General features: G+C 48.2%; 1 long non-coding RNA gene across 1 annotated transcript; it reads left to right on the top strand.

Moving 5' to 3' along the window:
* The first annotated feature begins 16,813 nt into the window (after nt 1-16,813).
* On the top strand, nt 16,814-19,950 carry LOC144167019 (uncharacterized). Its single transcript, XR_013321818.1, has 3 exons — nt 16,814-16,860; nt 18,761-18,882; nt 19,897-19,950. It is a non-coding gene; the product is annotated as an uncharacterized LOC144167019 (long non-coding RNA).
* The last annotated feature ends 3,718 nt before the right edge of the window (nt 19,951-23,668 follow it).

The raw sequence follows: 23,668 nt of genomic DNA, 5'->3' as shown, positions 1-23,668 counted from the left end.
GCGCATAAGGTAGCGAAGTTTCTTCGCGTCCGACATGGCAAGATCAGCGCGGCGAAAAAGGCGTGCCATGTCCTCGGCAAACATGGTGACACTCTCGTTGGGTTTCTGGATTCTGGACAGGAGCAACCGCAGCGCGTGCTCACGACGGTCCGGGTCGGAAAAGGCTTCCTGAAGCTCCTAGTGGAAGTCGGTCCAGGACGTGAATGTAGCCTGATGGTTCTCGTACCAAATACGAGCGCCGTCTTCCAACGAGTAGTAGACGTGGCGCAGTTTGAGCGCATCGTCCCACTCATTAAAAGTGGCAACACGCTCGAAGTGATGAAGCCAGTCTTCCACGTCTTCGAAGACATCCCGTGGAATTTATTGGGGTCGCGAGGCTGGTGAATTACCACCTGAGGTGTGGCCATAACGGGAGCTTGCGGGGCCCGACGGGTTCAGACGTTGGAAAGGCCCGGTAATTCAGGAGAGAGACCGAGCTGGCGCCGACTGCTCCGATGCACCGGGGTGTCGATGAGACACGGCGTTTCTGGGCTGGCGCCGGACAAGGATCCAGCCATCAGAAAACCCGGCTCCTCCACCAGTGTAGCGTCTTTGTAGACGGAGGTGTAGACAGCTGCAGGGTGGCGATGTACCTATTTATTAGGCATAGCGCTACACCGAGGAGTAAAGGCAGCACGGCGAGTCTCAGCGAAGATGGCCGAATCAGTCTGGCCCGCCAGCGCAGTACCCACACCTTTTCGTCGTCGTCTTCGAATACCTGGCTCTGCAAGAAGAGGGAATGTAATACTAGCTTGGGATTGAACACTGCACGGCGATCACACACACCACAAGCAGGGGACCGCTGCTTGATAAATATCCACTTGACAGTATATTTAAAATCTAGGAACAATTTCTTACTGCGTTGCGACTATCAGCACCGGTTTAACCAATTGAACTGCCGGATGTCCTAAATAATGCATCACCACGATTTTGGCGGTCGTGCAAATGATTTGTTTAGAGGTGCTCGGTATCACTCTCTGGCCTCCTTCGCATGGCTGCAGCGCAGCGAGCGGCCCCAGTTTCTGCCACGTCGACGTCATGTAAACGGCGCGCTGCACTCGGAAGTCTTACCACAGTCATTAGGCCAGCAAGGGGTGAATCTAGATTTGGCTGCGATAGAGTGTACTAGAAGCTGCGCCTTAATTCGATTAAAGCATGTATACGCGGACACAGCGTAGTGGGGGAGTAATGTACTGAAGAATACACGTTTATCGGACAACGCACGCGATAAGCACAGTCCGCGGAACCCTTTCCACGCGTTGCTGGCTCATACCTATCAATTGCGGAATGAAGGGTTGAACTTTCAATGTTGAACTCTAGTTTCAAAAGTGCCACAACTAGAAATTTCAATTTGTTTTTCGCAGAGCGAATAGCAGAGAAAGAGAAATATTGCAATAAGGTAAATTTTTGGATGAACTTCCACCATTGAAGGGGCTTCTTCATCCATTCACCAAATACAATTTTCGCAACTGCAAACTGGCCGATTCAAGGGTACCCCACCACAAATTTTATCACAAATGCGCAAAAAACCCAGTGTCGCTAGGGCCGCCCTGAGCACCCAGAGAATTAGACTCATCTCATTCCGGATATCTCCGGTAGTTTGTTAGCTACATTGGTCGAAATATTCATAAGGCTCCTGGCACATGGGCTCTAACTTCTGCTTGATAAATTCGGAATTCCGACGTGATGCACACCCATACTGGAAGCAAAAATAAATAATAATTATAGCGCATTAAGGCCAAATTTAGTCATGGTAACGTACTTTAAGCTGCGTTTGCACGTTTTTCTCTCTACCGTTACAGTTGGGATGCAAGTATTTTTCACACAATGCCCCGGTACCGCAGCGAAGACGAATCTCTATGTAAGTCCTCCTGATGACACTGCATTAGCTGGGCTTAGCACATGGTTTAGTTTTTCTCAAAACGTGATCGATATGTCATTTGCGCAATTTGTTCATAATAGTGTTGTTCTAATTTTATTCGCAGACGTTCCTATGGGCATCTTCGCTTTTGACGATCCTTACAAGATACCTTTTCGCAACGAAACAAGGTGAGCATAAAATGCTTATTAAGAGAGTGGGTGACGCTTAAATGTGCAGCCACCAAAATCGCATTACCGGGAGCACACTTTAGATGATTCATTACAGCATAAATGTGTAGTATGATTACATATCGGGTCTGGCTCTCCACAGTAGCTTGTTTAAAATGTCGGGATCGTATGAAAATGTATAGAAGCGTTGTGCGCTCCTATGGGACACTCAATGATCCCCCACACTGTTCGGGAGACACCATGACTACCCGTAGCTGTTTAACTGCCCTCTTCCACAATGCTTGTTGCCGCTTAGAACTTGAAACCTGCATAACAAAAAAAGCGAAAAACAGAGTTGACGTTACAACACCGCTCAAACAGACTTAGATAGACACCCTCCATCCGGTACTGACACTTGTGGATATCTCCGTAAAGAAACCGACGTCGCACGCTTCTGGAGATGTTTCCAACATTGAAGGTGTACGTATTAAAGTATGCCTATTTTTCTTTGAGCTGCAAGATGTACTAATCACACCTACACACACGCAAAAAAAAATCAGCATAAATTCAGAGCATTGTCTTTTATTGCGTAGCATTCTTATGCCGCTTGTCTTGAGTGTGAGTTCTTTAAGGACATTTATTTTTTATATCCTGTCCGTCCAATTATCTCCATCTACTTGTAACGGTGGCACTTGAAACTTTCGCGATGATGATGATGAACAGACCTTTATTATAGAGCAAAGGGTTGGGGGAAGGGGGTGTGGTCAGACTTCTATGCCGAGGAGGCCGCGAGAGGACGCCGCCGTCACCGCCCGGTCGACCAGCATAGCTTGATCTTCACGGTCGGAGCTGGTCAGCAACCTCTCCCACTGCTCACGGGAAGGGGTGGGGGTCAGGCGGGGAGGGAAGGGTGGAGAGTGCGGGCATTCAATGAGAAGATGGAAAGTGTCTAGTGGGGTATTACATGGTTGACAGGTTTTCGGGTAGAGCGTAGGAGCAATGTGGGGAAGTCGTGTACAGTTGTAATAGGCATCTGTTTGTAGGCGTCGCCAGGTGCGTGAGGGAGGTTTACGGCGGAGGATATTTGTAGCGGAGGTGCCTGTAGTGGGTGAAAATTGCTTCAGTGGTGGTCAGAGGTTCGGTGGTGATGTCTTCCGTGGCTGCCGATTCGGATGCTGAGGATACCCGGTTGTGGATCTCGCGGGCTGCAGCATGGGCTGCTTCATTCCCCAGCAGGCCGGTGTGAGCAGGGGTCCATATTATTGTGATGAATAGTTGAGGGGGAAGCTTTTGCAGAAGGAGAATAGCTGCGACAGGAGCGTGTCCACGACGGTAGCGTAGGCATGCCTGGAGAGAGTCCGTAACAATCGTGAGGGGGTGTTCACTGCGGTGCGTGGTAGCGGCGTGAGCTATTGCGACCGATTCAATGGTAGTGGAGGAGATTCCACGATACGTGGCAGCAGTCATGGTGGTACCCGTAGAGTCGAGAGCCACAATTGTGGTACGCCGGTCATGGTGAGTAGACGCAATATCTGTATATCGGACGTGTGGATCCTTGTCCAGTCTTCTTTGTAGCATTCGGACACGAGCTATTCTTCTGCCCCTGTTATGACTTGGGTACATGTGCCTCGGGATTGGAGCAATGTGAATACGTTGTCGCAAAGAAATGGGGATCGGATTGGGCGTATCCTGAGCTCTTGGGGTGTCATGTCCCAGAAGACCGAGCAGGTGTCGTCCTGTTGAAGTAAGTTTAAGGCGATGGATTTGGGTCGTGCGTTGTGCTTCAAGAAACTCCGAAATAGTATTGTGAGTACCCGATTCGAGGAGTGTTTGTGTGGGCGTAAAGGGGGCAGATGAAAACCCGTTTTGTAGGCTTTTCGTACTAATATATCAAGTTTTCTCAATTCTGCGGGTTTGAGTGCAACATACGGCGTCCCATAGGTGAAGCGGCTAAGTAGCTAAGCTTGTATGAGCTTGCAGGATTCATTCTCCCTTAGCCCTGCATGTTGGTGGCTTACACGTTTTATCAGATGGGTAAGCTGGGCGCATGTTTTGTTCAGTTGAGGGATAAGGGTGGCACCAGAGCCATCGTGATGGAAAGGAACGCCGAGAATACGTAGAGTAGGCACTTGGGGTATAGAAGTGTTTTGGATTTTCAGATTAGGATTCATTGGGGGTTCAGGAGGTCTACCTCGTGTTCGCGCGCGAAGCATCAGCACTGCAGACTTCTCGGCTTGACAGCGAAGCCCTCGTGGTATGAGATACGTATTGATGATGTTTATGGCTTGCTGTAGGGTGTCTTGTTGGGCTCCGACTGACCATTGAGTTGTCCACAACGTGATGTCGTCGGCATAGAAAGCATGGTGAAGGTCCGGGATGTGGTCGAGCTCTACGGGTAGATGAAGTAAAGCAATATTAAAGTGGAGGGGTGAAATGACGGAGCCTTGGGGTGTGCCGCACGCAGGCATGTTAAAAAGGCGGGTCTAGTGCGGGCCGAGTCGAAGTGTGGCCGTTCGGTTGTGGAGGAAAGCCTTGACGTAGTTGAAGGTTCGATGGCCGCAGTGTGTAGTGGCAAGATTGTCAAGAATTTCAGAATGGTAAACGTTATCGAATGCCTCCTGCACATCGAGAGTCATGATCATTTTGGGATGGCTGCGGCTAAGGGTTTGGATTACATGCTCTTTGAGTTGTAGCAGCACGTCTTGAGTCGATAGTCCAGTACGAAAGCCAAACATGGTGTTGGAATACTGTCCGGTTTTTTCAAGATGCGTGGTTAGACGTATATGAACCAAGTGCTCAAAACGTTTGCCAACACAAGACGTAAGAGAGATAGGTCGGAGATTGTTGAGTCCTAGGGATTTGTGGGGTTTCGGTATGAGGATGATATCCGATCTTTTTCACTGTTCCGGTAGAGTTCCGGTTTCCCAATGTTGATTGAAAAGGTCAAGAAGGGCTTGTATGGTTTCGTCGTCGATATTGCGGAGTAGTCGGTTAGTTATTCGATCGTGTCCAGGGGCACTGTTGCGTTTTAACATTTGTAGCACCTGATGGAGTTCTTCCATGGTGCACGGGGAGTTTAGCTCTGCATTGTCATTTCCAGTATATCGCCTGGAATCATTTGATGGTGGGTATTGGGATTCGTGGCCAAAGATCTTCCGTCGAACTGATTGAAGGAGTTCCTCGGGTGATGAGTCTGAGGTTTGTACTAGGCGGTGAATTTGGTTTGAAGTAACGGTGCGCGTCTTTTCTTTGTCGATGAGAGAACGCACTATGTGCCATGTTTTCTTCGTGCTTAGCGTACCTTGAAGCTGGTTGCAGAAAGATGCCCAGTTTTGTTTCTGAAAAATTTTGGAGTAATCTCGGGCTTGTTGGTTTAAGACAGCAATACGCTGCTTTAAGCGTTTATTGTGCTTTTGTTTACGCCACCGTCCAGTGAGACTGTCTGGCTTCCCAAATGTGGAGGAGATGTGGGTCTGCTACAGGGTGTTCCGTCGTCAATGATATCGTTGTCGTGTGCTTCCGCAGCCGTTGTTCGAGTGCATCAATCCATGCGGCGAGATTGTCTTGCGGGGAAGGGAGAGGGGCGTTATTTTCGTGGAATTTTTGCCAGTCGGTGATTCGAGCTTGCCCGATTCGTATTGGATTAGTTTGGTAAATTAGTCTGATGGAGATAATGGCATGATCACTGTCTAAGCGATTGGCTTGGCACGTCCACTGTATTAGCAGGCAGTTCTTCGTAAGGGTGAGGTCCGGAATAGTGTCACGCGTTACGCTATTTCCGATGCGGGTAGGTTGAGTAAGGTCGTTTTGGAGACAAAGTCTATGATCGTGGATGGCTTTCTGTAGGCGCGTGCCTTTCTTGGAGTTTTGGTGGTATCCCCATCCCATATGTGGAGTGTTGAAGTCACCAAGTAATACGAAGGGGGCGTCTCTTGCTACTGTAATAGCTTTTTGGATGAGGGTGTTGACATCGTTGAGTTGGTGGGTAGGTGGACTATACACGTTGAGAATGAAGAGTGATGTTGAATTTGTTGTTGTCGTCAGGATTTCTACAAGCGTGTTGGGGGTATCAGAGGCAATGATGTGAGTTAACACCGGGAGATGAGCTTGTACAAAAGTAGCCGTCCGGTGGTACGGGTCAGCTGTGAACGTTTGGTAGCCAATCAGTTTAGGTTGCGGGACATTCGTTTCTTGAAGGGCGACTACGTCTGCAGGATCAGATGCGCGGAAGAGATCTAGTTGATGTTTCTTGCTTGTGAAAGATCGGCAATTCCATTGAAGGATGTGCAGCGGGACGGTGGGTTGTGTCTTCATGGTCCAGGTGTTTTCCTAGTGTCCTGGAAAGTGTGTGTTTGTTGGATTGTGTGTGAGGGCGGAAATACGAGCTTGGCTTTTTTGATGATCGGTGTGGCAGGAGAGGACTGGGGTTGCTGGTGCGGAACAGGCTGTGCATCCATGGATTCTTGTTCTTCGTTGGGTACGGATAATGTGGCGTGTATAGGTGCTACCGCTTGGTGTATGATGTTGGTAAGTGTGGTCACCGCGGCCTTTAACTTGAGGTCAATCTCAGTCACGAGGTGTGTTTCGAGGGCAGAAACCTTTTCGGCAAGGCGGTTGTGCCGCTGCAGGAGTTCCATGTGCTGTGCGTAGACATATTCGAGTGTCAGTTGTGTTGACTGTGATTGGGGAGGGGTTGACTGAGGGGAGGGGTTGTCATGGGGGGGAAAGGGTGGAGCAGTGGAAGAGGGGGCAAGAACAGCTGACCAGCTCACCTTGTGGTGGGGCGCTGGCTGGTTGGTCTTGGGTAGAGCCGGGAAGTTGTAATTGTCCATTGGCAGAGTCGAAGTGGGCGAGTTTTTTGTGTAAGTCTGATCAGAAGTGCGAGTCGGGGGTCTCATGGCGGGGGGCGTGAACGTTGTGGACAGTCCTTGCTAGCAGTTGGATGGGGACCGTCGCATAATTTGCATTTCGGTACACAATGGTGAGTAGCAGAGGGGTCCACAGTTGCACTTTGTCCAAAGATGGTCTGAGGGAGTGAGGGGCACACATCTCTTCGGTGTCCAGTGTCTCCACAGTTGGTACAGACTTGCGTCATCCGGCAATAAGGATGGCACCTGACGAGCTCACATTCGAGTTTGACGTAGTATGGGTCGCGATAGCCGTCAAATGTTAGTAGAACCGACCTCGTCTGTCCCATAAAGCGGGCGTGAACCAGGTAGAGTCCATTGGGGGCGAGGAGTTCATGTCGAGTCGGCAGGTCAATTTCCTCCGAGACGCCATTGATAACGCCTCGCGAGGTGCTCGGGGGAGGCTTCATGTAGGCGCGAACTTGGTATGTGGTGGAGAGGATGGTCAAGTCCGTGATTCGGTATATGCGGTCGATAAGATCGATATTCTTGGATCCGATTACTACCACGTTTGTCGTGTCTTCATTTATGATAGTTACCTGGCGTATGAATTCTGTGTGACCGAAGCCGGTGGTGGTGACAAGGCTGTTGGTGATTTCAGAGTTGGCCCAGTTTTTGGCGCACACGTTGCCGGTCGGTCGTATTACAGCGACGAATTGGTCGGCCGGTATACGCGGAGTAGGAAGTCTTGACGCTTGCGTAGGGGGTGCTTTCTGGCCCGTCTTGAGTTGTTTGGAGGCCTTGCGTTGCGATCGCTTGCTGATAACTTGTATCCAAGGGTTTGCCGGTAGAGGAGAATGCTCGCTGTGCGCTGTGAGCGCTGCACGTTCCTCGTCGCCGCAATCCATGGTAGAGATGTCACGAGCTCCGCACGTGGGATGCAGCCGGCAGCTGAAGGCAGCTGCGGCGCGAGGCGAGGCCGATGCTGTTCCTCGCTGTGGCGTTAGGGTTAGCCCTCCGTTGGCGGTCATGAATTTTGCAATAGACAGGGTTACTCGCCTGTTGGGTGGATCACGACGAAAGTGGTATCAGGAGAATCCGTGCATCGTACCGGTTCGATTGGTGGCGAAATCAGGTGGGCAGCAGGTGCCCGTCCGCGGGAGGCGAAGCGATAAGCGGGAGCCGAAACGAAGTGCGTGTGGCTGTGTCGGCCGAAATTTGTATTATTGTGGAAATGCAGCGAGTTACGCGGTTCGCCAATGCTCGAGTTTTTTTTACTTTTTAGTTTTTCAAAATTTCTTTCGATCAAATATCTCGATTTACGCTATTGTAACGACTACATAAGGATGTTTCGCGAAACCTGTTGTAAGGGTTCCAGGAGCCAGCGACGCTGCAAAGTCGAACGCGTGGGAAGCGGCGGTTGCCTGAAGGGCGCATGAAGGGCTTTATAGCAGCTAGCTTGCTAAGAGCGAACGGCCTTTGGATCATGCCGCCTGCGTGGAGACGAATTGTCTTGAGCCTCAGCTGGGCTGTGGCGTTGTTTTGAACGGCGTGTTGCAAAGCACAGTAGCAGCGCGGGAAAGCGTGGGTCGGATGTTCGATGAGCTTTCCGCGGACGTGGCAGCGCTTGCTTCGGGGGCCGCCTGCGCGCGCGTCTTGCCAGAGGGACGGTTGTAAAACCAGTTGGCCCGACGCGCTTCTGATAACGGGGTAGCAAGGGGCTGTCAACGGTGCTTGGACGGCGGCCGATTTGAAGCGGTGGTTCTGCCTTTGTTGGCTAGAGCGTACGTACGGTAGTGCGAAGATGTTTCGTTGGGAATGCGACGCCGCGGGGTCCGCGCGTCCCATATGGTTTCTGCCGAGGATCTCCTGTCAATGGCGGGGAGCCTCGCGGGCGCGCTGCGTTTGTTAAAGGGACACTGAAGTGAATTTGTCAAGCTCCCGTTTTTGCTTGCACTGCGTAGACTGGCTCAAATTAGCACACTTTTCATCGTTTATCCGGTTGACAAATCGGTAATTATTTTACAAAGCGCGAAAGAAGAAAAACTACCATGCGCGGTTTGCGGCGGCCGCACCAACTAAGGCTGTGACGTTGGGAGGAGGGGCGCCGTGATTGGACGATGCCCAAGGTTAGCAATCACACAAGTTTCGGTTTCGGTTTCGGTTCTGTAAAACATAACCAATGGCGTTGTTGGATGGGCATTCTCAATATCTCAGTAATGATCGTACCGCGCTTCTGCCATGTTGTCGGCTGTAAAATGCACAAGATAAGCCTCCCAGGACGGCTTGTAGTCGTAGCATTCACTAGCCGAGACCTACGCAGTGCATGAACGCCCTCCGCGTACCCGCAGACGCCCAAATGTCATGCGCTTTTCCCCCATATTTGGAGCTTGCCTCCCTCATGCCTGTATCGTAAAAAGCGTGTTCGCACCAGGCCAAGGGTCTGTTCATTCTGGCCTGTGCCCACTGCCTGCAAGCAGTCGGTGCTTATGGCAACAGCACGCCAACGAGAACTCGCTAGCGCGCCAGTGCCAGCCTGCGCGCGTTTTGTGAACTAGTTCGTGTAGCCATGAACGTTGCGGCCCAAAAAAAGGTGAACCCAATATAGAAAACATCAGCGGAAAACAAAAAAGTTAACTTACAAAAAAAAGCACGTACCCGCGGGGATTCGAACTCGTGACTTGCAAAACATTTGCGGTGTTATTCCCAGCGCCCCAGACTACTGAGCCACGGAGCTTTTTTTTTTTTTTTTCTTTATTGCACATTAAACACACAGTCCCTACAATGTCTACAATGCTGTTCTAAAACGCATCAGTGTCGGTTTAAAACCCGCTCACCGAACTTCGGTTGGCGAAAACTATTATAAACATCGAAAGAAGACAATTCCTCCAAAATAGGTAGCCACGTAAGCTCCGGGCACTGCATATTAATGACTTGCTTCAGCATACTGACATTCTGAGCAAAGTACTTGCTGACAGTCTTCGCGTCAGCATCAGAGTGGCGCACCGCCATACGACTCAGCCAGATGGCGTGTAGGCCCAAAAGCATTATCAGGTCGTACGGCACACTGTCATGTTTGTCTACGGGGATGAAACGGATTCCATGTGGTGTCACAGGCAAGTCTTTTTTCAGGGTACGCTGAAGAACGTCCCAAAAAAAGACGGCATCCCAGCAGTCTAGGAAAACGTGGTCTATTGTTTCGGGTTTTTTACACAAAAGACATACTGTTGTCCATGGCACAAACAACCCTTTTTCAGCCATCCATGTTTTGACTAGAAGAGTTCCCGAATGAAGCTTAAAAAAGAATGTTTTCATACATGCTGGGACTGCCATCTTTTTGACGCGACACAATACATCTTGCCCTGGCCCAATGCGGTACATAGTTCTGTACAGCGGTACTGGAAAAAGAACATCTCTAAGATCTTCTGACAGACGTTTTCTTGAAACACTGAAAGGTATTCAAGGGAAAACCTTACACAGAGGAATCTTAAAGATTCAACGGTTTCCTTCAGGTAACCTTTCAATGTGTAACGTTCATCAACACTGGAAACAACAAACTGCGGGAGTGAACCCACCAAGACACTTTGTAGAAATGTGCGCAGAAAGACATCACTCGCATCGTGAAGAAACATAAATCTGCTGACAAGTTGTCGCAAAAACAGATGTGATAAGCCCATCCCTCCCGTTCGAACTTTACGAAAGAGATTCGTACGGCTGGTTCTTTCCCATTGGGAACCCCAGATGAATACAGCAAAAATACGGTGCATTTTCTGCACATTTACTCGCGAACAGTTTATTACTTGCATCACATACCATAGCTTTGCCAGGAAGAACATGTTGCAGACAGTGGCACGAGCGAACATCGATAGGTTGCGGCCTCCCCACCTCGTTGCTTTTTCACGCAATCTTACTGCTTCTTCCTGCCAATGCTTGTTACTATCTTGGTAGCACTCCAGCGGAGCGCCAAGATATATTTTCGGTACCTGAAACCACTGGATGTTTTCAAAAAACTCTGGTTTGGTGGGCCATACTCCGTGCCACAGACCCGAACATTTTTCCCAGTTTACAGCACTACAGGTTTGTGCGCAGAAATCTTTTGTAATCTTTGTCACTTTTTGCACGCTCTCTTTATCTGTAACAAACACTGCCACGTCGTCCGCATAAGTCAACAGCCGCACTTCACTTGAGTTCAAACAAAATCCCCTAACTTCATTACTTTGGATTATTTTTAAACAAAAAGGCTCTAAAAACACGCTAAAAAGGAGTGGCGACATCGGACAACCTTGCCTAACTGACGATAACACAGGTACGCATTTGCTGACCTTTTTGTTTATAACTAACTGCGTGGTACACCCCTGGTAAGCCATATGCACTCCATTGTATAGCACTTCCCCCACATTTGCTTGTTTCATAATACAGAATAACACTTCGTGACACACTCTGTCGAAGGCTTTTTCAAGGTCAATCTGCATCATCGCAACGTGGCGGCACATCAAATCACAGCATTCCAACACACTCCGAGCAACATGGATATTGGTGACGATACTTCGTCCCCTAATGCCGTTGGTTCGGTACCGTTGTGGCTATCATTTGACGTTTCTCGGAGCTCGGTCTGGCGGGACATGAAGCTTGGCTTTGGGTATCGCACACCTCCCTTGTCCCGCCTTTCGCGGGGGCTCTCCGATGACTTCGATGGATTCGTGCTCCTCGGGGCCGTTTTCTTCTCGCGACCGTTTGGCTGCCGTAGAGGCCTCACCGCTGGCTTCCACCTCCATTATGTCGGGCTTGGAGACGTCGTCCTCGCTAGGAGACGCCGCGGCGCGTTCAACACAGCCCGCGTTCCCGCTACCACTCACGATGACTTCAGGCTGGCACGGCACGCTTTCCTGCGTCTCACTGCCGATATCCTTCGGATGATTCTCGTTATCTTGCGTCGGCTGGCCGCTTTCGCCGTTCCCGGCGTCGTCTGCTGCCTTGTTGATTTCCTCCGCTTCCGCCTCGTCCATCGTCAGCTCGGATCTCTCCGAGCCAAACGGCGTCGTTGCGGCAACGCAGTGCACCATGACGCGTGTCATGGTGCACTGTGCGTCGCAACCCTGCACGCGCCACTTCTCCCTTGTGAGCTCGGTCACCCGGCCGTAGGGTTGGAACGCTTTCTTGATTTCTTCGTCTGGCACATTGTGCAACACCCAATGCAACTTGACACGGATGTCCCGATTGCACGGGTCAATCACGAGGCATTTCCGTCCTTTCACCTTTATCTCCTGAGTGGCGACAATCTTCTTCGCAGCTTCGGCGTTGTTAAACGTCGCAGCCCATACATGGTTCATCTGGTAGGGACCAAGCGCTACGACGCTGCCGAAAACATTCGGTTGCTGTAGCGCGTCTCGTAAGTCTTCGACGCGGTATGGCCGCCCCTTGACATCACAGTGAAAAAAGACAGTATTATTAACGACTGACCCGGTTGGCAGAGTTGGCAGTACGACAGCGTAATCTTCATTGTCTTCAATCCTGTTACCGCGGGCCATCTGGCCCGCTGAAGCCGCTCTATCAGAGCCCGACATCACACGTCCGTTCACCGCTGTGGCCGGAAGGAGCGGGACACGAAGGCCTTGCTAATATAGGGTATATATTGTACAACCGGTTTACACTTTTATTTAGTTTTGGCATTTCAAGCAGCTTAGGTGACTATTTGTTGTACTGCGATCGTGCAGTAAGCGTCGCCCGAGTTTCCACAGTAGCTCACGTCTAGCAATTGCATTTCGTAGACGGAAAAGCGTTCGCAGATGCGTAGTCGTGCTGCTGACCGCTGTGCTTGTTCGCCCAGCGCAAAAAAGTGCTTCCCGCGCCCTAGTTTTACGCTGTACGATAAAAATATCAGTTGATTTTATTTCCTTAGTACCTATATTGACTTCGCTGACTCTTCTCCCGCCTTCAAGAGGCCTTATATTTTCCTACTGGCGTACCAGTCAGCGAAGCGTCGCACGTGCGCTTGTGCAGCGCTTGTGTGAAGCGACCTTGACTTGGAGCTAGATACAGTGTACAAACAAACCAAGTAAATAAAGGCACATTCTTCCATTCACAAACGTGTCCGGGCTTCGTTTCAACTAAGCGAACGAATTGCGACCAAGCAATTTTTTTTTAACCTCCTTGATTGCGACGACCCGCCGGCGGCCGGCGGACGAAACGCTGGGCCGACTGACGGACTTACTCTGTCGGCCGGGGAGCCGTGCAGTAGCGCAGCCGTGGCGCAGCCAATTGCCAGCTCATCCCCTCCTGACGTCACACGAAAACGCCACAGAAAATGGGTGAGCGTAAAGAGAGGAGGACAGCATTTTCGAATTAGTTTTTCTACTAAATAAAATCGCGTAAACGCGCCTAGAGTGGTCGAAACATGGCCTGGGGACTCCGGACTACAATTTGCGCTAGTAATCCCGCAATGTTTAAATATCACTTCAGTGTCCCTTTAAGAGGAACGGATACGGGTCACCCCGAGTTTGTGGTGGCGGTCCAACTTTGGACAAGGCGTTATACGCGTAAAGTGCGGGCGTGGGAACGGGCAACGCAGGCCGCGTGCGTAAAAGCTTGCCCCGGGCGCTTGCACGTGTTTTCGCGGGGTTCTCAGTGTGTGTTATACTCATTTTGGTTGCCTTTGATCTTCTCCTTTTTGTCTTGAGAGGGAGAGTGACCAACCTTTCAGGGTTACGGGGGGCGTTGCCCACTATGGTTTAGGCCCGGATTTGGTGATACATCCAATCAGGTAACCAGGAGTACTGATTGGCCCGTGTATCGGGGGTGGAGCCTTAGTAACCCATCAAAACCACGAGACACGAGGCCTCGGTGTCGAATCCTCAGGCTTTTAATGTGCTATGCACGGCCGGCGTATTGCCGGGCTAGCCAGGTCAGGCTAGGGAGGATCTCATCACTTTGGTAGTCTTAGGTCAGGGTCCGTCGCTGACGGGGGTGCCGCGGGCACAAAGTCTTAGCTGACCTAGGAACCCACTGTATTTCTTACTCTGTCTACTGCAGTCTGTAAATATCCTGTATGTCTCTCGCTTAAATATACAGTTTTAAAAACCCTCAATAACTCTCATCGTCCTGTCATCAGTGTCGCAACCACCAGGCACCAACGCAGACCATCGGAAGACTTCCACACGCCACAACATCGGCGCATCGAAGCAAGAAACAACGAACCAAACCTTTACTCCTGCATTATTGTGTAAAGGCAGGACGTTACGCGGTTTACCATTTTCCGTATGTTTTTATATTTCTTTTAATTTTTTAGTGTTTAGAAAGTTCGTTCGATCAAATATCTCCACTGACGCTAGCTTAACAATTACAGGGGGAACTTACGCAAAATCTGCATTATTTAGAAATGCATGGCGTTTTACAGTTTGCTATTTTCCGTATTTTTTTTATATTTTTGTAATTTTTGTTTTTTCAAAAAAAAATTTCACCAGTTATATCCATTTGCGCTAATATTACACTTCGAACTTTCGTCAAATCTACATTTTTGTGGAAATTGAGGACGTTACACGGTTGGGCATTTTTCGTCATTTCTAGTATTTTTCTTTACTTCGTATTTCTTAAAATTTTGTTCGACATATTAGCTCCATTTACGCTATTATAACGGTTACAGGTAGAACTTCCGCGATATCTGAATTTCTGTGGAAATGCAGGGCGCTACACGGTCCTAGCTGGGAATGTGGGGAGGGGGGGGGGGGGCTACTGGGAAAGAATGCTACGCATTAATACATGCGGGACCGTCGCAGCGTATCTTTCGCCTGTCACAGCGGGTGGAGTCATGATGTGAAAGCAGCTCAATGTGGCAAGGCACTGCTAAAACAGTGGTTAAGTGGGGAACCGCGCGTCGGATTCTCAAGCATCGCTTTCCCTTGAGCGATCGTTGGTTGTGCAAGTGTCATATACCCGTGCCGCACATACACGAAAAATGACATTAAGTGTTCGAGGCCTTAAGATACCGAATGACATTGTTTAGGCAGGCCGTGCTTCACGCGAACACGCAAAGGCAGTAAATTTGGGGGGCTTGATGGTGATAATTACCAAAAAAGTAAATGCACTCATATCTTCGAAGTTTTTAACGTTAAAAATGTGTCCTATGAAATAAAAACGTTATGAAAAATAGCTTTTCCTAAAAAATGGTGGGAGCTGTTTCTAAAAGTGGCTTCAGCAGCTGCTGTCACCTGTCAGCGTAGGCAAATCCGAAAAACAAAAAACGATGAGTAACACGACGTTTTGCCTTTAGCCTCTGTTTTAGTGAACTTCGTCTTTTTCATAACTTCGCCACCAAGAGTGCACCGAAAATCGTCTTATTTCGAAGTTCACTTACGTTTCCTCGCCAACACTCTGGTGGAGAGTTTCATTGGTTTCATTTGGTGCTCATCGCGTTCGAGAGTAGGCAGATTTAAGGCGTTCGTGAGGGAGAATGAGTTCTACGGAAGTCCTTAAACCAAAAATGACATTTAGCAAATGGCATTACAGTTTTGCGTGTAGCAGCGAATAAATGAAAAAACAAATAAAGCATTAGGCCCCTATTGTTATTTTTCGTGTACGTGTGGCGCAGTAAATAATGTGTTTCCTTCGTTTTTACAAAAAAAAAAAACTGCGGTAGCTTGTACTAGTGATGCAAGGCCGGAGAAACAGCAAAGCTGGCGGCCCATCTGCCTTCGTCGGGGACCCGGCTCTTGCGCCTCACAGGGACTTCGAAAATTACCTACGAAAGTGCTTCATGGTTCAGCCGCGCGGCCAAAGTCAAAAGAACGCATGAACGAAACGATTAGAAGAGGCAAAATAATTCTCAAACTACTGAATCTGGCACCACACTTTATACTCCCAACACTGCTTAGCAAAAAGAATACATTGCGTATATTTGAGCCATAATATTACTGCATAAGTGGTACCAGCAATGTTCTTTTAGTTAAAAATGGACGCGGGCGAAAGTATTTGGTAGCAAAAAGAACGCGTTAAAAATATTTTAACCAAATTTACAAAAATGGCTTTGATTGGAGTACTGGACTCCTGGCCCGCAACCGTAACGAACGGCCCGAACGCATGTCGCAACAGCAGCGCGAACGCGGGATGGTTGTATTGAATTCAAGTTGCTTTCGTTGTGTTTGTGACGGGAGGACTGAGACAGGAGCGGAACACCGTGAAATGTGAAGGAGAAAGACAGGAGTAGAGGCAGTCACGTGGTAGGGGCGGCAGGAGACTGTCGTCTTTCTGCGACGTTCGCAGCGAAGCAAGCAGACACGCGGACAACTTTTTTGGAGTCCTTTTGAATCTTCCGTCGCTACCACGATTATAGTTGAACCAGATTCATATCGTGCATACATTTAGGATGCATCTTCCCTAATCTGTTCTATTTTGATGGCCAGCCCTATGAGTTGTGCAGTGATGATTATTAGGACAAAGCTGAATGCGAAGAAATGAGGCCGCCTTTCTGTATACTTCATCCTTGAATACACTTGAGGAAGTGTTTACAAATCTATTGTGAATTTTGAAGCGGCCTACGAGACGGATTTATGGTAATGCAAGAATTTTAAAAAAATGCATGCGTGTTTTTTGCTTTCCGTTTCTGCATATTGCGCACCATATTTGCATCCATTCGATTTGACATCCACCCAAGGTAAAACACTATTCTCAATATAAACGCCGATTTCTATTTTTTGCCGCGACGCGTTTTTTACTATTTTTTTACCGCGATGCGTTTTTGAACTAACGAATATAGAAAAAGTATGTTTAATTAGCCTTCAAAGCAAAGGCTGTTAGGAATATGTTTGACACAAGGCTGCAGAGAACGCGGCCATTGGGATTTTGCTTGCGGCAGTGATGTAATAGATCATTTTTCTTGTTTTCAGCCTAATTTATGCCGCCTTTATTGGCTGGAAGTTTCATTACGCACTGTCACCACTCTTCACAAGGCTTGGTAAGTGCAGTCTTACGGCTCTATAACAATACGATTGTCACTGCCCAATTCGTCTGCAGCAAGGTTTTTTTTTTTTTTTTTTTTTTGGACTAAGTTGCAGAAGTTGGTTACTTTGCTAGCCTTCTAGTGGGGCATTATATTGGTGAAAGGGGGATCGTCATACATCGCACACTACGCTTTATGCTATTGTGTGTCATGATCGCGTAGTCATTAGGGATATTCCTAATCTTTGTTGTGCTTAACTGAAGAAGCACAACAACGTGAAGGAGAAGATTTCCTTAGCTCGTGACCTCCCTCACAGTGAATGGTTAGAAAATTTGTGTGTTTCATATTCTATAACAATAATATAACTATCCCTGTAACTGGAAATAAATCGACCTTTTTCGCTATCTTTAGATCGATTACAAAACTTTTGCCTTTCGTTACTGGGAAAAATATTTCGTCTCACGAACGTACGCAAAAAACGCATTGTGGCTTCTTTTGGGGTTTCATCTCGTCTTAATGGGAGGCTTGGCGCAAGGAAGACGGTGACGGTGGCAGACGAGACAGGCGCCTGTCTCGTCTGCCACCGTCATCGTCTTCCTTGCGCTAAGCCTCCCACTAAGAATGTAACAACTAGCCCAGCAACACGTTTTATTCATTGATTGATTGATTGTGGGGTTTAACGCGCCGACGCAACGCAGGCGATGAGGCGCGCCGTAGTGGAGGGCTCCGGATTAATTTTGACCACCTGGGGATCTTTAACGTGCGCCGAAATCTCGTACACACGGGCATTTTTGCTTTTCGCCTCCATCAGAAAAGCGGCCGCCGCTGCCGGGAATCGAACCCGCGACCTCGTGCTCAGCAGCGCAACGCCTTAGCCACCACGTTTTATTCATCACGTCTGAATAATGCCCATGACGTGGAGGGGCGCGGGTGCATAGTGCTGAACTTTTCTTTCATTATTTCCCTCGTTTTTATTGCTTACATAATGACACTATAACCACATTTGAGTGCCAGTTGCAACCGTTGTAGAGAGAAAACTATTAACCGGTGTAGTCAATATCGGTAACCTGGTCGTTGTTGTGTTTATATTCCCTTCCGTCCCGCATTTGCAATTATGTTCGCGATTGCAGCACTTCCATCTATGATGCCGTGGGCCCTCAGCCCATTATAAATGAATCAATAAAAATATATAAATAATTAGTTCCATAAAAAAAAGGCGGTAAATTTGTTAAGGCCACGTGCAAGAGTAAACGTCGTCCCGCCACGTGTGGTGTTCGGAATCGCAATTATTTGCGCCCCAAAGTGTAACGTCACTTTCGTACAGCGCAACTCTTTCTGGGGCCGTTGGCGAGGTAGTGCTATACAGCCACCCCGCTCTTTAGTCCAACGCTGCACGGCATGACGGCGTGCCCCGTCTAAGGGATTTTGCTAACGACATTTAGCATTAGTCGACCATGTCCACAACTGGAACTTATGAGAGATAACAGGCGTCAGGGTTGAATGCTTATTTACTGGTGTTTTGCAGTGGTCTATACCCACAGCTAGGAATTCGCAGTTATTCGAGATGAAAGCCCCTGACAAGATTGGTAAATATGTCCAGCTTCTTTCACAGAACACCCATTACTGGGCTATTACTACTTTTAGCGCTGAGCAGTTACTGCAAAGAAGCAGAGGGTGCAACATCGTTCTCGTGGAAGGGCTTGTAATGTCATGCAAGGTAGAACAAGTCAGTTCTTATCAGCGATCACATAATATTCTCAACCTTACCCCAGTCTCGTAGCAACATTGAATCAAATCGCACCATTACCCCACTGCCATAGCATTTATTTTTACGCAACATCTGAGTCCCCTGCCCATACTTTTCGCAGTGTCGGTTTGAGTATTCACCAGACAATTTTCTCCCCTTTGTCTTCAGCTCGGTCCGAAATGTCGACGGTGGCAAACACAACCACTGAGTTGATGACCGCCTTTAAAGACTACAAAGGCTGCGTTCAACGCCAGTACGCATCAAAAGTGGACAAAATTGTTTCGCTGCCGGTGAGTGTTCACGTCCCCCATATGTGAGAATCTGTGATCGCCACTTTCGTGAGCAACAGACAGCGGCAGTTTTTTGTTCGTGTAATAAACGCAGCTAATCAAGCCCTTCAATTTTGCATTTGATACGAAATGTCCATAAAAGAATTGGGCTAGCTTCGCACTAGCGGCTCGACGACTAAGCAAACTGAAGCTGGCGGTCCCACCTAGCTTATTCTGGGTTTGGCTAAGTTTATGCGTGCTTGCGCTTGGAAAATGTGCTGCTGAGCCCAAGGACGCCGTTTCGATCCCGGCCGCTGTGGCTGCCTCTCAGATGGAGGCGAAGAGCAGGTACACATGGCCTGCTTATGAGAGAGAGAGAGAGAGAGAGAGGACCACGGCTGCGTCACGGAGAGGGGGTGGCGGGAACATAGAGGGCCTCCGCGACCTGTTGGGCCCTGGAGACGACGGTACACTGGGTCTCCAGGGTCGAGCTGCGCAGGGCCGGCTCCCAGTAGGTGGGTGTGGGGAAAGGAGGAAAAGGGGTGTGTGGGAAGTCGCAGAGAGAATCTCGGGGACTTCCGCCGGCTGAGCCCCTCTATCTCTCCTCTTGCGCCAGTCGACCTTCCTTTATGCCGCTCGTTCACCTAGTACTGCTAAGCCTGACTGCGACACTAGCTCTCGAGTCTGCTTGAAGCTGGGCCCGTGTAGGGATGAACCCTTGTGGGAGCTTAGGCCGGGAGGCTAGCGCGTGCCCTGCGTGCTGCTTACGCGCGCTGCTTTCGTGCTCTCTCTCCAGGCCAGGAGGCACCGCGTGCGTCGTCTTCTTGCTCTTTATTCTGCCCCACCGGACAAAGCTCAAGTTTAACAGCTACGCGGTTAATAATAAACACAGCAGCAGTAGTAAATTGATAATTCAATATTTCAAATGAACCTAGAAATGAGAAACCCTTCCTTGGAAGGAAGTCTTTGATGAAAATACTGAGGGCCCTCTGTACTACAAGCTGAACGTTATTTAACTTCGCTTCTTGCTTGCAGCTCAACTCAGAAGACACCTTCATCAATGACAACAAGGATATATTCGCCACGGTTACCATTCCACCTCCGGTAACTAGTACGCCTTGTTGCCATTCAAAATGCCCTTAGTAGACATTTAAATTGCGCGCTCCTATTCTGGTAATAATAATGTGAGCGAGAGAGAGAGAGAGAGAAACGCTTATTTGAGCTTGCTGAAGCGGGGGTAGTTCCTTAGAAGAGCGACAAACTGAGCGACTTGGTACTGGTTCATTGGTTCCCTAGTCCTTAAAGAACCTTAGTCCTGGTTCCCTAGTCCAGGAATCCATGAGATGAGCACAACGCCTTCGCTCTGGATGCCAGGAGTTCCTGAACGTCCAGATGGCCGCTGGTCACCAGGTTCTCCTAGAGCTCAGGGGGTTGGGGGGGGGGAAGAGGGGATCGGAGAGGAGGAAGTTTGGGATTGTGCTCACACTGTATTATAATATGAAGTAGAGTTCCATGTTGTCAATAGAACTGTCATTCAGCAGAGTATTGACTCAAACATATGCGATTTAGGCGAACTGGGTGAGGAATAGTATCAATTTGTTGTCTGCGGAGTCGCGATTCCCTCCCTTGGAGAGTGCAAGATGAGACGGAGGAAAGTGTTTTTTGTCGGACCGATAATACTCGTTAGGTCTTGACATGTTACGAGTGAGATGGACGATGTGGTCTCCTTGGAAGCATGGAAATAGAGGGCGCAGGATTGCTGATGAGCAAAGTTGTTTCCCGTCAGTGAGGAATGGCCAAGAGTCCAGATGACGTTGAGTTTCTGGAAGGGTTGACGTGGCAAGAGTAACTTTAACGAAGGTGCCACCCTCACTGCTAAGTAGCTTCTGCAGACAGCTCGAGATTGCCTGATAATGATTGGGTGCTTCGTATGAAAGAGGGATAAGGCGGTATCTAGCTCTTCAACAACCCACGTTAACAATGGCATCATTGATGTACAAGTGATGAGGACGCCCTTTGTGATGACAGTGGCTTCTTTCTGTTGACCATTAGAATAGGTACTGGCATCCGTATAGGTGACATTGGTTCTTTTTCCGCAATATTCACATGCGCTTGGCTTCGGGCTTGTCGGCAGCCAATAGGGTGGTCAGGGTGCATATTTTTGCGTAAGCAGCGAACCTGGATGTGACTTCTTCAATGGTCAGGGAGGGGCATAGAGGCAGCGGATTGCGGACATAGGGTAGCAGCTCAAATGGTGTCGCTAACGCGGCAGGATCACTCCTACTGATTTGTGTTGAAAAAGAAATTAAGTGAGACATTCTAAACGCGTGCAGACGAGTATATCTCCACTGGTTCTTGTACATAAAACGCATATACAGTTTTGTGGAGGTATGTTTGCTAAAGTCTGACATTTCTTATGCTTGTCATGGGAGTGAAACAGTAACTTCAACCAATATATAAAGGTGGTTTTTTTTTTATACGGAATACTTTTCTCACACTACACGGGCCAAACAATCACAAAGCACGGAGGGCACTTGTAGAGGGTGAGCTGGACTTCCATGGGAGGTAGAGTTCAGAGTTTTGAATAGAACTGGCATTCACCAGAGTATTGACTCAAAACCATACGATTCAGGCGCGCTGGGTGAGGAAAGGTATGAGTTTGCAGGCTGCGGAGTAGCGATTCTTCTTCCTTGGAGAGTGCAGGATGAGAAAGCGGACCAATCGTCGTCGCGTAATAATGTTGTTATGCAGGTGTCCCATAATGGCATACAAGAATGTTTTAATGACACTACCGAATGTGCAAAAAACCCAACGGGTGATTGAGTTACTGCTTACAGCCTGGTACGATACGGAAGCTATAATAATTTCATTGGCGGACAGCATGACGTTGCATCAAAAACTACTAGATAAAAAATGAAAACTCTGCCGCATTTGCTAAGCCGTCATGATCTCATTGCCCATTTTTAAACTGGAGTACTAATGCATTGTTTTAACTATCTCTATACATTGTCGAAGCGCATTAGTACTCCTATAACTTTTAACTATTGCATCGATATGAGACATGCTTAAATGTCACAGATGAAGATAAAGTTTGCATGAGCCTTCCATTCCCTGCGCTTGAGAGTCACAGAGAAGAAAATACTTCCTCTCCTGTAAACTTTAAATTGTGCCTTTAAAGGCGATTTCAAAACCAATAAACCGCTACCACAATCCGCACTCAGCTTCGGCTGCACTCAGCGGAAAAGTGTTAGGATATTGATACAAGACAGATGAGAAAACGGACACCCCCACTCCACCCCCAGGAGCATTAGGGTGCTTTCATTACAATCGTTGGGAAGTAGCACCTATAAAAGTCGGAATAGACATTTGTGCACCGGAGATTCTTATGCACCATGGGGATTTTCTAAGTTTGGGGTTATCGCTATATAATACAAAGCAAATGAGAACATCTGACGGCGGTCAAAACCTTCCTGGCCGCTGTCAATTCGTGAAGGGTAAAAGGCCTGTAAGGCAGGTAAAAATCAGGCTCGAGACAAGGCAACTAGTAACTATGGCCTGGGCTGCAGAAATAGCAGGGGGAACCTACTATTCGGGTTCGCAGAACGCAATAATCTGCGCATCATGAACAACTTTTTCGGCAAACGGGAGAGCCTGAAGTGGACGTGGAGGAGCCCGAATGGGGAGAATAAAAATGAAATGGACTTCATATTATGCGGTACCCCTGGCATCGTGCAGGATGTGGATGTGCTCGGAAGGGTAAGGTGTAGTGACCACCGTATGGTAAGATCTCGAATTAGGCTAGATTTGAGGAGGTACCGTCACAACCTAGTACGTAAAAAGCCGATCAATGAGCTAACAGTAAGACGTAAAATTCCAGAATTCCCGATCGCGCTTCAGAACTGATATTCAGCTCCAACCGAGAAAGCAGAGTTTACGACACAGGAAACCAGTGACAATATCTCACGCATTATCACGGAGTGTTCAGTAGAAGTCGGGGGCACGATGGCTAGGATACTGGTAAACTTTCCCAGGAGCCAAAATATGTAATTAGCAAACGCCAAAGCATGACATTTTCCACCACACCTAACAGAATAGAACTAGAGGAGGTTTAAGAGTTAATCAATAAGCGTAAGACAGCTGACGTACGGAAGTATAATATGGAGAGGAGCGAATATGCTGTAAAGAATGGAGGCAGCCTGAAAGCAGTGAAGAGGCGTTTAGGCGTGGGAAAAAATCAGATGTATGCAATTAAAGACAAACAAGGCAATGTCATCACAAATAGGGATAAAATAGTCATAGTCGCCGAGGAGTTCTATAGGGATCCCTGCAGTATCCAGGAAACCCAGGATAATAAATAAATAAATAAATAAATAAATAAATAAATAAATAAATAAATAAATAAATAAATAAATAAATGCCGAACGAGAAAGCAGCTCAGAGGAGATAGACATCCCCCCAGTAACGACAGAAGAAGTAATGAAGGCTTTGAAAGAAATGAAAGGGGGCAAAGCACCTGGTGAAAGTAAGATAACAGCAGACCTCTTGAAGGATGGCGGGCAAATTGTACTAGTAAAACTGGCAAACCTCCACCCGCAATGTCTAATGACCGTAAGTGTACTACTAGGTCTTGGAAGAACGCGAACATCATCCTACTCCTTAAGAAAGGGGATATAAAGGACTTCCAAAATTACAGGCCGATCAGCTTACTCTCAGTCGTCTACAACGTACTTACCAAGATAATCGCTAACAGAATTTCTACCACCTTAGATTTCAGTCGCCCTAAAAAAGAAGCAGGGTTTCGTAAAGG

The sequence above is a fragment of the Haemaphysalis longicornis genome, unplaced genomic scaffold (genome assembly GCF_048455015.1).
Source record: "Haemaphysalis longicornis isolate Haplotype H1 unplaced genomic scaffold, Haemaphysalis longicornis Haplotype H1 scaffold_2, whole genome shotgun sequence".
NCBI classification, from domain to species: Eukaryota; Metazoa; Arthropoda; class Arachnida; order Ixodida; family Ixodidae; genus Haemaphysalis; species Haemaphysalis longicornis.
Note: the sequence above shows the minus strand (reverse complement) of the source record. Positions and strands in the feature narration are given on the sequence as shown.